The sequence below is a fragment of the Gorilla gorilla genome, chromosome 3 (assembly GCF_029281585.2).
Source record: "Gorilla gorilla gorilla isolate KB3781 chromosome 3, NHGRI_mGorGor1-v2.1_pri, whole genome shotgun sequence".
NCBI lineage: Eukaryota > Metazoa > Chordata > Mammalia > Primates > Hominidae > Gorilla > Gorilla gorilla.
In genome coordinates this window covers 130793987-130804839 of record NC_073227.2, presented here as the reverse complement: position 1 = coordinate 130804839, position 10853 = coordinate 130793987, and the positions used below count along the sequence as shown (strand labels likewise).

General features: G+C 40.5%; 1 pseudogene; it reads left to right on the top strand.

Moving 5' to 3' along the window:
• Positions 1-5428: 5428 nt before the first annotated feature.
• LOC101152247 (large ribosomal subunit protein uL30-like 1) lies at positions 5429-6193 on the top strand (annotated as a pseudogene).
• The last annotated feature ends 4660 nt before the right edge of the window (positions 6194-10853 follow it).

Genomic DNA, 10853 nt, shown 5'->3' with positions numbered 1-10853 from the left:
GCACACCAGCATGGCACATGTATACATATGTAACTAGCCTGCACAATGTGCACATGTACCCTAAAACTTAAAGTATAATAATAAAAAAAAAAGAAAGTTTATTTTACCAAAGTTAAGGACACACCCATTCCACAGCCTCAGGAGGTCCTGATGACGTGCCCAAGGTGGTTGTGACACAGCTTGCTTTTATACATTTACGGAGATGTGAGACATCAATCAATATGCATAAGGTGTACATTGGTTCAGTCAGGTAAGGTGGGACAATTCTAAGTGGATAATGGTGGGGGCCTTCCAGGTCATAGGTAGATAAGAAACAAATGGCTGTATTCTTTTGAGTCCTTGATCAGCCTTTTACTGAATACACAATACACAGTGTATTCACTGAATACACAATACACAGTGTATTCACTGAATACACAATACACAGTGTATTCACTGAATACACAATACACAGTGTATTCACTGAATACACTGGCTCAGTGAATCTGCATTTTTACATAAATAGGGCAGAAGAAGCAGTCAGATATGCATTTGTCTCAGGTGAGCAGAGGGATGACAATTTGGACCTGTGAAGATAAGTTGTGAAATTCAACAGAACTGTTTTAGGGTAAAGATCTTGAGGTCTACAGTGAATTTCCTTGTCGGCAAATTGTGAGGGAGGTAACTCATATTTTTAGCTATCTTATTTAGGAATTAAAATGGGAGACAAGTTTGCCTGATGTAGTTCCCAGTTTGACTTTTCCCTTGGCTTAGTGATTTTGGGGTCCCAAGATTTATTTTCCCTTCACAGTACAAAGTCCAAATGCAGGAGATCAATGAATTAGGAAAGCCACACTTAAAGTAACTGGTGAACCAAGTACAAGGTAGACTGGAGAAGTTCCACTGACAAAGGGCACCTATCTGGGACAGCATTTTCTATAGACTGATGGGGCATTTAGAGCATGAATGAGTGACTTGGAGTTTTGCCCCCGAACTCTAGCTCAGTGGTCTGAACCCTACTACCACTGACAAAGTTTTGCGATATTGACTCTCAACCAGACTAGAAATGAAGGGTATTTCTCATTCTTAGATTTTTCCATCAGGACACTCTGCAAATTTCATTTAGAAGTCTAAGATCATTTGTCACACTCTTTGGACATCAAGCTCTGTCTGTTGCCACCTGAGTGGTTGGGACTTACCTAGCTCGGGCTACGACTAGACTGCTTCATCCTGTTGCAGTTGAGGGATACATGCAAAGAGTCAGAAATGTGACAAAACTTCCAAGAACAGGAGAGGGCATATCGCATTTTATAAATCACGACATCTGTGAGTAAAAGTCTTTGTGTATCATGTTCTGAATATAGACATTCTTGGAATCTCAAAGGTGGTCATTTAGATCAAATCAAAGTAGAGGTGACCTTCAAACAACATGGGTTTGAACTGTGCATGTTCACTTTTATGTGGTACCTCTGCCACCCATAAGACAGCAAGAGCAACCCCTCCTTTTCCTCCTACTCAGCCTACTCAACACGAACACGATGAGGATGAAGACCTTTGTGATGATCCACTTCCACTTACTGAATAGAAAGTATATTTTCTCTTCCTTATGATTTTCTTAATAATATTTTTTTCTCTAACTTACTTTATTATAAGAATGCAGTATTTAATACATATACCATATAAAATATGTATTAATTGGCTATGTATATTATCAATAAGGTTTCCAGTCAACAGCAGGGTACTAATAGTTAGGTTTTTGGGAAGTCAAAACTTATACGCAGATTTTTAATGGCACAGGGGTTGGCATCCCTAATCCCCACGTTGTTCAAGGGTCGATTGTACTATTTTTTGCCTAAAGTAGTTATGTAAAAACTACCGGCAAAAATTTTATCCGAGTTGGTGGTCTTGGATCCATTATATAAGAAGACATTCATGAAGGATCTGAGCGAATCCAGGTATGAAAGCTCTATAATAGATTATTAAGAGAAATTAGGGAATATTCTTAGTATTACAATAGGTTGATGTCCTAAAGGACAACTGCATATGGACTTTTCCTTTTTGTGTATGTAACTAACTCCCTCAGTCAGTGCATGTGGACTTTTGTGGACTTTTTGGAAGGAAGGATATATCTCAGCACCCATTTTCCCTTCCTAAGGGCACCTTTATTTCACGTAGGGGAATTATTTCTCCCAGGGATAAGCAGTCTTGGTGGCACTAAATGTGATCAGGACCTTTGCTGCCTTTCCCCAGCAAAGGAGTGTGTGATTTCATTTGGGACAATAGGAATTTCTCTCCTGGTACTTTGAATTGCCAGCAAGCTGAATTAAGACAAGGAAGACAATTTTTGAGCTTTTCATTCTAAAGAGAAGCCCAGAGAGGATCCTGCTGGCTAGATATCTGGAAGCTGTTCTAAGACTTGTCTTGGTTCTTCAGTTGTCTAACCTCCCATCCACTCTGAGAGTTACTACAAAACTCCCGCTGCTTCTTGTTAACTGCAACAAAAAGAATCTCAATTGATATGCCCTCTGCAAAGTAGTGTACAGTTAAGGCATGGCTGATGTCTGCTCTTGCACTGACTTGGTTTGTGATTTTGAGAAACTTTATTAGCCTCACTGAGCCTTAGCATCTTTACCTGTAGAATGAGAAACAAAGCCCTCTTTCCAGGTTGTCGATGGAATTAAGTGAGTATTTATGTGAAAGCCTCCTAGCTTACCTAGAAAGAAAATCTGCGAATTTCCCTGTCAAAGTGGTTCATTAACAATGAAAAATTAGGCCAGGCGTGGTGGCTCATGTCTGTAATCCCAGCACTTTGGGAGGCCAAGGCGGGTGGATCACGATGTCAGGAGTTCGAGACCAGCTTGGCCAAAATGGTGAAACCCTGTCTCTACTAAAAATACAAAAATTAGCTGGGCATAATAGTGCATGCCTGTAATCCCAGCTACTCAGGAGGCTGAGGCAGAAGAATCACTTGAACCAGGGAGTCAGAGGTTGCAGTGAGCCGAGATCGCGCCACTGCACTCCAGCCTGGCGGCAGAGGGAGACTCAGTCTCAAAAACAAAACAGAACAAACGATGAAAAATTGGTAATTTGGCTAAAGATGCCAAGATGGAATGTCAGGCAATCACTTAAAATCAGAGATTTTGTAAAGAAAGTTATACTTAATAGTCAAAATACATTTCCCCCTTATTACTGTGCGTGGCAGAGGTCAGAATTAGATTTTCGTGGGTATATTAATCCTGACAATACTTCTTCTTTGTTGGCAATAAAGGTAACAAAGTTTCCTATATGAATATTTAAGAAAAGGGCTGGGCATGTTGGCTTTGGGAGATGAGGTGGGAGGATTGCTTGAGGTCAGGAGTTTGAAACCAGCCTGGGGAACAGAGTGAGACACTGTCTCTATAAAAAATTTTTAAAATTAGCCAAACATGGTGGTGCATACTTGTAGTCCCAGCTCCTTGGGAGGCTGAGGCAAGAGGATTGCATGAGCCCCAGAGTTCCAGGCTGCAGTGGGCTATGATCACACCACTGCACTCCATCCTGGGTGATACAGTGAGACCCTGTTGAAAGAAGAAAGGAAGGAAAGAAAGAAGGAAGGAAGGGAGGGAGGGAGGAAGGGAGGGAAGGAAGGGAAGGGAAGGGAAAGGAAAGGAAAGGAAGGGAAGGGAAGGCAAGGGAAGAAAGGAAGGAAGGAAGGAAGGAAGCACATCTCTGTTTACAATGCTGCTTTACATAAATGTTACTTTTCCATCTGAAGTAAGGAATAGACAATACCGGTTTACCAAAAAAATAATTTTTTTTGAGCACTCATATCACACAGAACTGGCCTTTTCCTGGAACAATTAGAATCATACCTGGATGGTTGCACTGTCTCTGGTTTACCAATGCTTTGTTTGGGTTAATATGCTGCAGGAGCTTCAAATCGTACATGAATTCTTGCTATTGACCAGGAAAGTAGGAAAGCAAGTTGGCTTCTTTTGATCACTCTCCTAAAAGTGAGAATTTTAAAATTATGCATTGGTGTAACAGTAAATTTTTAAAACAAAGAACAGTAAAGAGTATCCTATAAAGGGACCCAGCTCTGTGCTAGATAACATAGAGCAGTGGGTCATGGAGCCTGGTTGTGCCCTACCCCACCTCTGTTCCCACTCCATCAAGCAGGAGGAGAAGAGCATGATACAAAACTGGCCTTCTTTACCTGTGATCCACCTGGACTGAGTGAGCACATTTATTTATGAAAATGTGTGCAGCCCAGGTGCGGTGGCTCACACATGTAATCCCAGCACTGTGGGAGGCCGAGGCAGGCAGATTATGAGGTCAAGAGATCAAGACCATCCTGGCCAACATGGCGAAACCCCATCTCCACTAAAAATACAAAAAAAATTAGCTGGGCATAGTGGCACGTGCCTGTAGTCTCAGCTACTTGGGAGGCTGAAGCAGGAGAATTGCTTAAACCTGGGAGGCGAAGGTTGCAGTGAGCCAAGATCGCGCCACTACACTCCAGCCTGGCAACAGAGCGAGACTCCGTCAAAAAAGAAAGAAAGAAGGAAAGAAAGAAATGGAAGGAAGGAAGGCAGGAAGGAAGGAAGGAAGGAAGGAAGGAAGGAAGGAAGGAAGGAAGGAAGGAAGGAAGGAAGGAAAGAAGGAAGGAAGGAAGGAAGGAAGGAAATGTGTGCAAACTGAACAGTCCATAGGTCCTGGCCAAAGAAGAAAAATAGAAGAGCCCAACCACTGCTTTAAGGCAACATTTTTCAAAGTGTCATGTGAGATTTATTCTGCAACCAAATCATCTTGAAATTGTATTTTTTAAAAAAGTGTATATGTGGGATTCACCTCGATTGAACGAATCAGAATCCCTGCTACTAAGACCTTAAGAGACTCTTCTGCTGAACTCAAGTTTAAGAAACACTGACCTGGGGACCTCAGAAATCTAATTCCTTGCCTTCTCCAATCTACCTTCTAGTCAAGAGAAAACTAGAAGAAACAATGCATTTAGTAAATAATTATAGATTCAGTGTTATGAGAGCTAAAATGCGAGAGAGAATTCTGGATGGAAAGGGATGAACAAGAGACTCTTATTAATTGCAAAAATATGTTTTCCCCCAATAATACATGTCTCACTTAGTGGTCATCATCTGGCCACTGGAAGCCAGCACAGAACATTTCCCCCCCATAAACAGCATTGATCAGCACAGTGATTTTTGAAATTTGAATTATCTATGAGCATTTTAGACATAAAAAGATATGGAGTCCTTCCTGAAAAGTCAGATAGGCAATAATTGGTTATCACTGAGTAGTAGACACCCCCTTTAGATGGGTATTTGCAGTTGATTTTACAATATCCCCAACATTCTCTCTTCTCCCCATGAGAGTGCCATTTGACATTTATCAATAAGCTTATGCTGGTTTTGTTGCTGTTCAATTAAGAAGAAAGTAAAAGAGCAACACTAGAAAGATGGTGGAGCAAGAGCAAAGAAAAACTCCTTTGGTTCTAGAAAATCCCCTGAAAAAGAGGAAGGCTTATCAAGCCCTCAAAGCTACCCAGGCAAATCAGGCAGTTTGGCAAAGAAGGAGCAGAGGAAAGGAAAAGGGCTCAGATTTAAATGATTGGAATCATTCCTACATGATTCCTGGTGGCAGAAACGTGAGGAGGTGTGTCTCAGACGACTAGTAGTAAAACCTCACATCTTGGAATCGCCAAATAAACATTCCTTGGCCTTTGTTGTACACATAGAAAGGACTGATAGCGTGAGTTTACTGCTGCAGAGAACCATTGTAAGACTTCGCCTGAAGAAAATTTTTAGTGGTGTCTTTGTAAAAGTCACCCCCTAGAACCTAAAAATGCTGTGTATAGTGGAACCTTATGTGACCTGGGGATTTCCAAATCTGAAGTGTGTCCGGGAACTCACTTTGAAACATAGACAAGCCAAGGTCAAGAATAAGACCATCCCTCTGACACACAACACAGTGATTGAGGAGCACCTGGGGAAGTTTGGCTCATTTGTTTGGAAGACCTCATTCATGAAACTGCCCTCTCAGAGAAGCATTTCCAGGAGATCTCATGGTTCTTGCACCCTATCCACCTCTCAGTGGCCCATCATGCTACCCAAAATAGAGTGGGCTTCCTCAAGGAGATGGGCACACCTGGCTATCGGGGTGAATGCATCAATCAGCTCATCCGCCAGCTGAACTAGACCCAGGTGCCAAGCTGCAGTAAATTTTTATCAATGAAGTAGAAGCATGTGTTTTTGTGTTTTGGGAGGAAATTTTTATCGAGTATCTTCAGAGATTATTTCCTGCTTTATCTTCAAAAACTGGAAAGGAAGGGTCAAAGAAAAGACAATAGCTGGCCAGCTGTGGTGGCTCACATCTGTAATCCCAGCACTTTGGGAGGCCGAGGCGGGCGGATCACCTGAGGTTGGGAGTTCGAGACTAGCCTGACCAACATGGAGAAACCCTGTCTCTACTAAAAATACAAAAATTAGCCGGGCGTGGTGGAGCATGCCTGTAATCCTAGCTACTCGGGAGACTGAGGCAGGAGAATCGCTTGAACCCGGCAGGCGGAGGTTGTGGTGAGCCAAGATCGCGCCACTGCATTCCAGCCCTGGCAACAAGAGCGAAACTCTGTCTCGAAAAAAAAAAGAAGAAGAAGAAGACAGTAGCTTATGTTCATGGCAAGCACCTCTCTTCACAGTCCAGTTCCAAGGAAAAATTCCAGCGTTTTCTACATTGGCTGCCGCCTCGTCTGAAATCAGCACATTCCATGGAGGAAGGCGATCTGCTTTGTTGCATCTTCTATCCCAGGGTTTAATGTTGGTAACTGAGTAACTCTAGCTTTTGTACAAGACTCCCTAAGACTCCTGCAGCAGTCGACCAAGCCCAGGGACATAATTGAATCTGGAGATTCCTGGGGCCTTGTTTTGAAAAAGACTTGAAATACACGTAGGGAGAAAGGCACAAAAATAAATGTTCACTTGTCTCTGCAAAAGAAAAAAAGAAGAAGAAGAAGAAGGAGAAGAAAGTAAAAAATAATCATTTAGGGGTTGCCATTCATTACCCGCATGGCCCTGGCCCCTGGAAGCATTTGAGTTTGAAAACTCAAGCAATGTTTAAGGAACCCCTAATCCCAGCCATCCTGACCCCACTGTTTGCAAAATCTAGACAGATGAGGTTACTTTGTCAGAAACGTAGGCTTTCCATTTTGTATAATTTTGCCCATAAGCAGCATTCTTTATCAAAACTCTTGGAGTGCAATTCAGAGGAGGCATTTGAATACATGAAATCATCTATTCAACAGAGGGGGAAAACACTACCTCTAAAAATGTCTTCCAGCATGTTGGAAAAGCACTCAATTTGGAGGCAACAAAGCCAAGCCAATATTGACTGCACAAACAATAGGGTACTTCTTTTCAGATCAAGCAAGACATGCATACATAGGAAACTTTCAAAATAGAATTTTCGCAATCTGCTAGTGAAATAATTTAAGAAGTATGCATAACATTTTACATTTTATAAAATGACATTATACTACTCCTTTCTATGTTCACAGCAACCCTGGAGAGGTTATATTACTATCTCATTGTAGAGATCAGGACTCTTCTATTTAGTAGTGAACTGATTTATGTAAGGTCAAATGGTACTAACCACTACTAACCAGCAAAGCTGGAGTCAGACATAGTTCTTTTGACCTAAATGTATTATTCTCTCCATTACAAAACAACCACATTCCATTATTTGCCTCTCACTAAAATTTCAGAAATATATTCATAAAAATAAAGCCAGAAGGGATATGGCACTGCAAATCATACTAACCATCAGGAGACATCTCACATCCGAGGCACTCATCTTTATTTCCCCCAAACAAAATAGAGAAATAAAAAGATAACTACTTTAAACAATTTTTCTTCCTGTTCAGGTTTTAAAAACAATGTTCTTGTTTTTATGTTCTAGATGATTAGTCAAGGTATTTACTAGAGGCAATGAAAGGTCACGGAAATACTTATGCTACAGACAAGTTCATTGAAAATTTCAACAAGGAAGTGTGTATAGACACAGCCTATTAAAGCTGAAAGAGATTCTAAAATTGTGTAACCTGATTCTCTTATTTCTAGATGAGGATGCAGAGCCCAGAAAAATGGCATTACTTCTAAAGCTGACATGTAAACCCCCAATCTCCAAAACCCTAAGAGTGTACATTTCTCATTAATTTCTGAGTTCATCCTTTTTGTTCATATTATAACTGTGATATTTTCTCCCTTCATATTTTCTGTTTGGGAAGTGATTTCTTTGTAATAATTGGCCTGTTAGAGTTTATTTCTCTTCTGGTGTTCATCTTTGTATAAGAGTTATTGTTAAGTAATATATGGTAACTTAGTGGCAGTGAAACCACCACTCAAAACAAAATCTAGGGCCTTGTCCAAAACATGCTACAAATGAACATACACTCCTCTCCGTCCAATCTTTCCATACCACTTTATACACAATCTCTCCTTATGCTGAATCTTATATTCAGTCTTGCTGCCCTCTATATATGGGTCTGTTGCATCTGTGTGTGCTCCTAAAAAGTTTGCATGTGTGTCTGGAAATAAACCATTATATTAAGAATATTCACTCTTTAGTTTTTATTTTTTGTTTTGTTTTGTTTTGCTCATCTCTTTTCTTCTTCTCACACTCTAACAATGATATCTTCAAACAGTAATTAACTTTCTGCATTTCTCTCTAGCAACTCTTTTTTTCACAGACTTGATTCCCTCAGGCTTCAGACTCCAGAACCTTCACCTCTCACTTGGATTCCGATGATGCTATAGTAGATTTCTAATCTCTACCCACCTCTAATGACATCATCTTAATTGCTTATGTAATTGGACATTGTTCTTTGAATTCAGAATTTTTAAAGCTAATAGTTACATAAGCAGAATATGCAGGTACAAAAAAAGAAATAAAGTTACTAAATATATACTCTAAAGAAATCAAGGTGGCCTGGCACAGTGGCTCACGGTTGTAATCCCAGCACTTCGGGAGGCCAAGGTAGGTGGATCATGAGGTCAGGAGTTTGATACCAGCCTGGCCAAGGTGGTGAAACCCCGTCTCTAGTAAAAATACAAAAATTAGCCTGGCATGGTGGTGGGCACCTGTAATCCCAGCTACTCAGGAAGCTGAGGCAGGAGAATCACTTGAACGCAGGAGGCTGAGGTTGCAGTGAGCCGAGATCGAGCCACTGCACTCCAGCCTGGGCAACAAGAGCGAGACTGCATCTCAAACAAAAAAAAAAAAATTTAAGATTTGGCTAGGAAAAATTAAATAGCAGAGATAATATTTAAGTTGGAGGAAGAAACTCATGGAGAAGAGCCACCATTCCAGGCACAGAAAACAGAAATCTGGACTTTTACATGACAATTATTTTTACCTTATCTAAGCTACTGTTACTTGAGCTCTTTCTATTTCTTATCTCTGAACCTAATTATAGCTAAAATGTTGGTTTCTGTGGGCCATAAAATAATAATGGCTAACATGAACTGCTTATTTATTAGTTTCCAAGACAGGTGTCAAGAACCGAACATCTATTACCTCATTTAATCTTCATACAACTCTCTGAGTTGGTTGCCGCTATCATTCTCATTTTAGATAAAGCTTTTTCTTTTAAAGCACCTGGTTCAGGGTCCTAGAGTCAGAAAGTGATTGAGCTAGGATTCCACTCTTAACCACATCTCCATTCTTCTCTCTCTCACAGGTACTTCATGACAACATATGGACTGCTATGTTGTTAAATTATAAACCACTAATCTGTTAGATAAACTGACTTTCTAAAAAGACTTTCTAATTACTTTATTTCGGTTACTGAAGGATCCAGTGAAAAGAACAAAGATCTTTTCACTCAGGGCCCAGATCCAGCCGTAGCAGGGTTTTCTGTCCCTTACCTACTGAATTTAAAAACGTTCAGGCCTGAGGACTTTTTGTAACTGGTCCTTCAGATGTAAATAGCAGTGTTTACCCTCTTGTATTACATAAAGATGATGAGAGGATTTGTTTTATGGTTCAGAGAAGTATTGAAGCACAACTTTTCAATGCTTATGGTAATTTTTACCAGTGAGGAATTGTTTCTGTCTGTTTGCAATGTGACCTGACTATAGTGGTCTATAAATTAGGGCTGTTTTTTATTAGGTGGCAAAAAGGAACTCATCCCAGCTGAATCAGGCCCTTTTAAGGAATTTCCAGGAAGCCCCATCCAAAAACATTCCTCATTCATTTTATTGATTGTCCACCTATAAATGCAAGGAAAGTTTAGAAATGCAGCTTGGTATATGGCTGTCATTAGCTTGGTATATGGCTGTTCCAAATACAATCTGTTGCTAAGGTAGAGAAGGAAGAGAGACTGGGAAAGCAACCAGCAGTCTCGGCCAAAGGAATAACCACCATGGGTAGAGCGCACAGACACTTCACTGTTGATTCTGCTTACCCCTACATCTAGACCTTCATGGGAGTGTGGATGGTTTCAACTAACATGCAACACAACACACTTTTGTCTTTTGAAGTTCAGCATATCAGGCAGAGAATAAGAGAGTGAAGACCCTGGAGGATGCTGGAATGTCTGCTTCCAGTTCAGGAGATGATGGACTCCTTTATTCATCTAGTTGGACTTCTTTTGAATATTAATTGGGGTAACAGTTTTGTTATTAGAAAAGGGAACTTTTTCACCTTGGTCCTGATGCTGCACTGAAAACCTGACGATTTTATTGTTTTTAGATGGCCCTATTGAAAGCAACACAAGGAAAATACTTAGCATGTAAATCCCTTTCTTTTTCATCTGAAAATAACATCAGTTATTGCATCATCTGAAAAGAAGTAATCTCTTACAGTTAATCAATGTCATTGCCTTT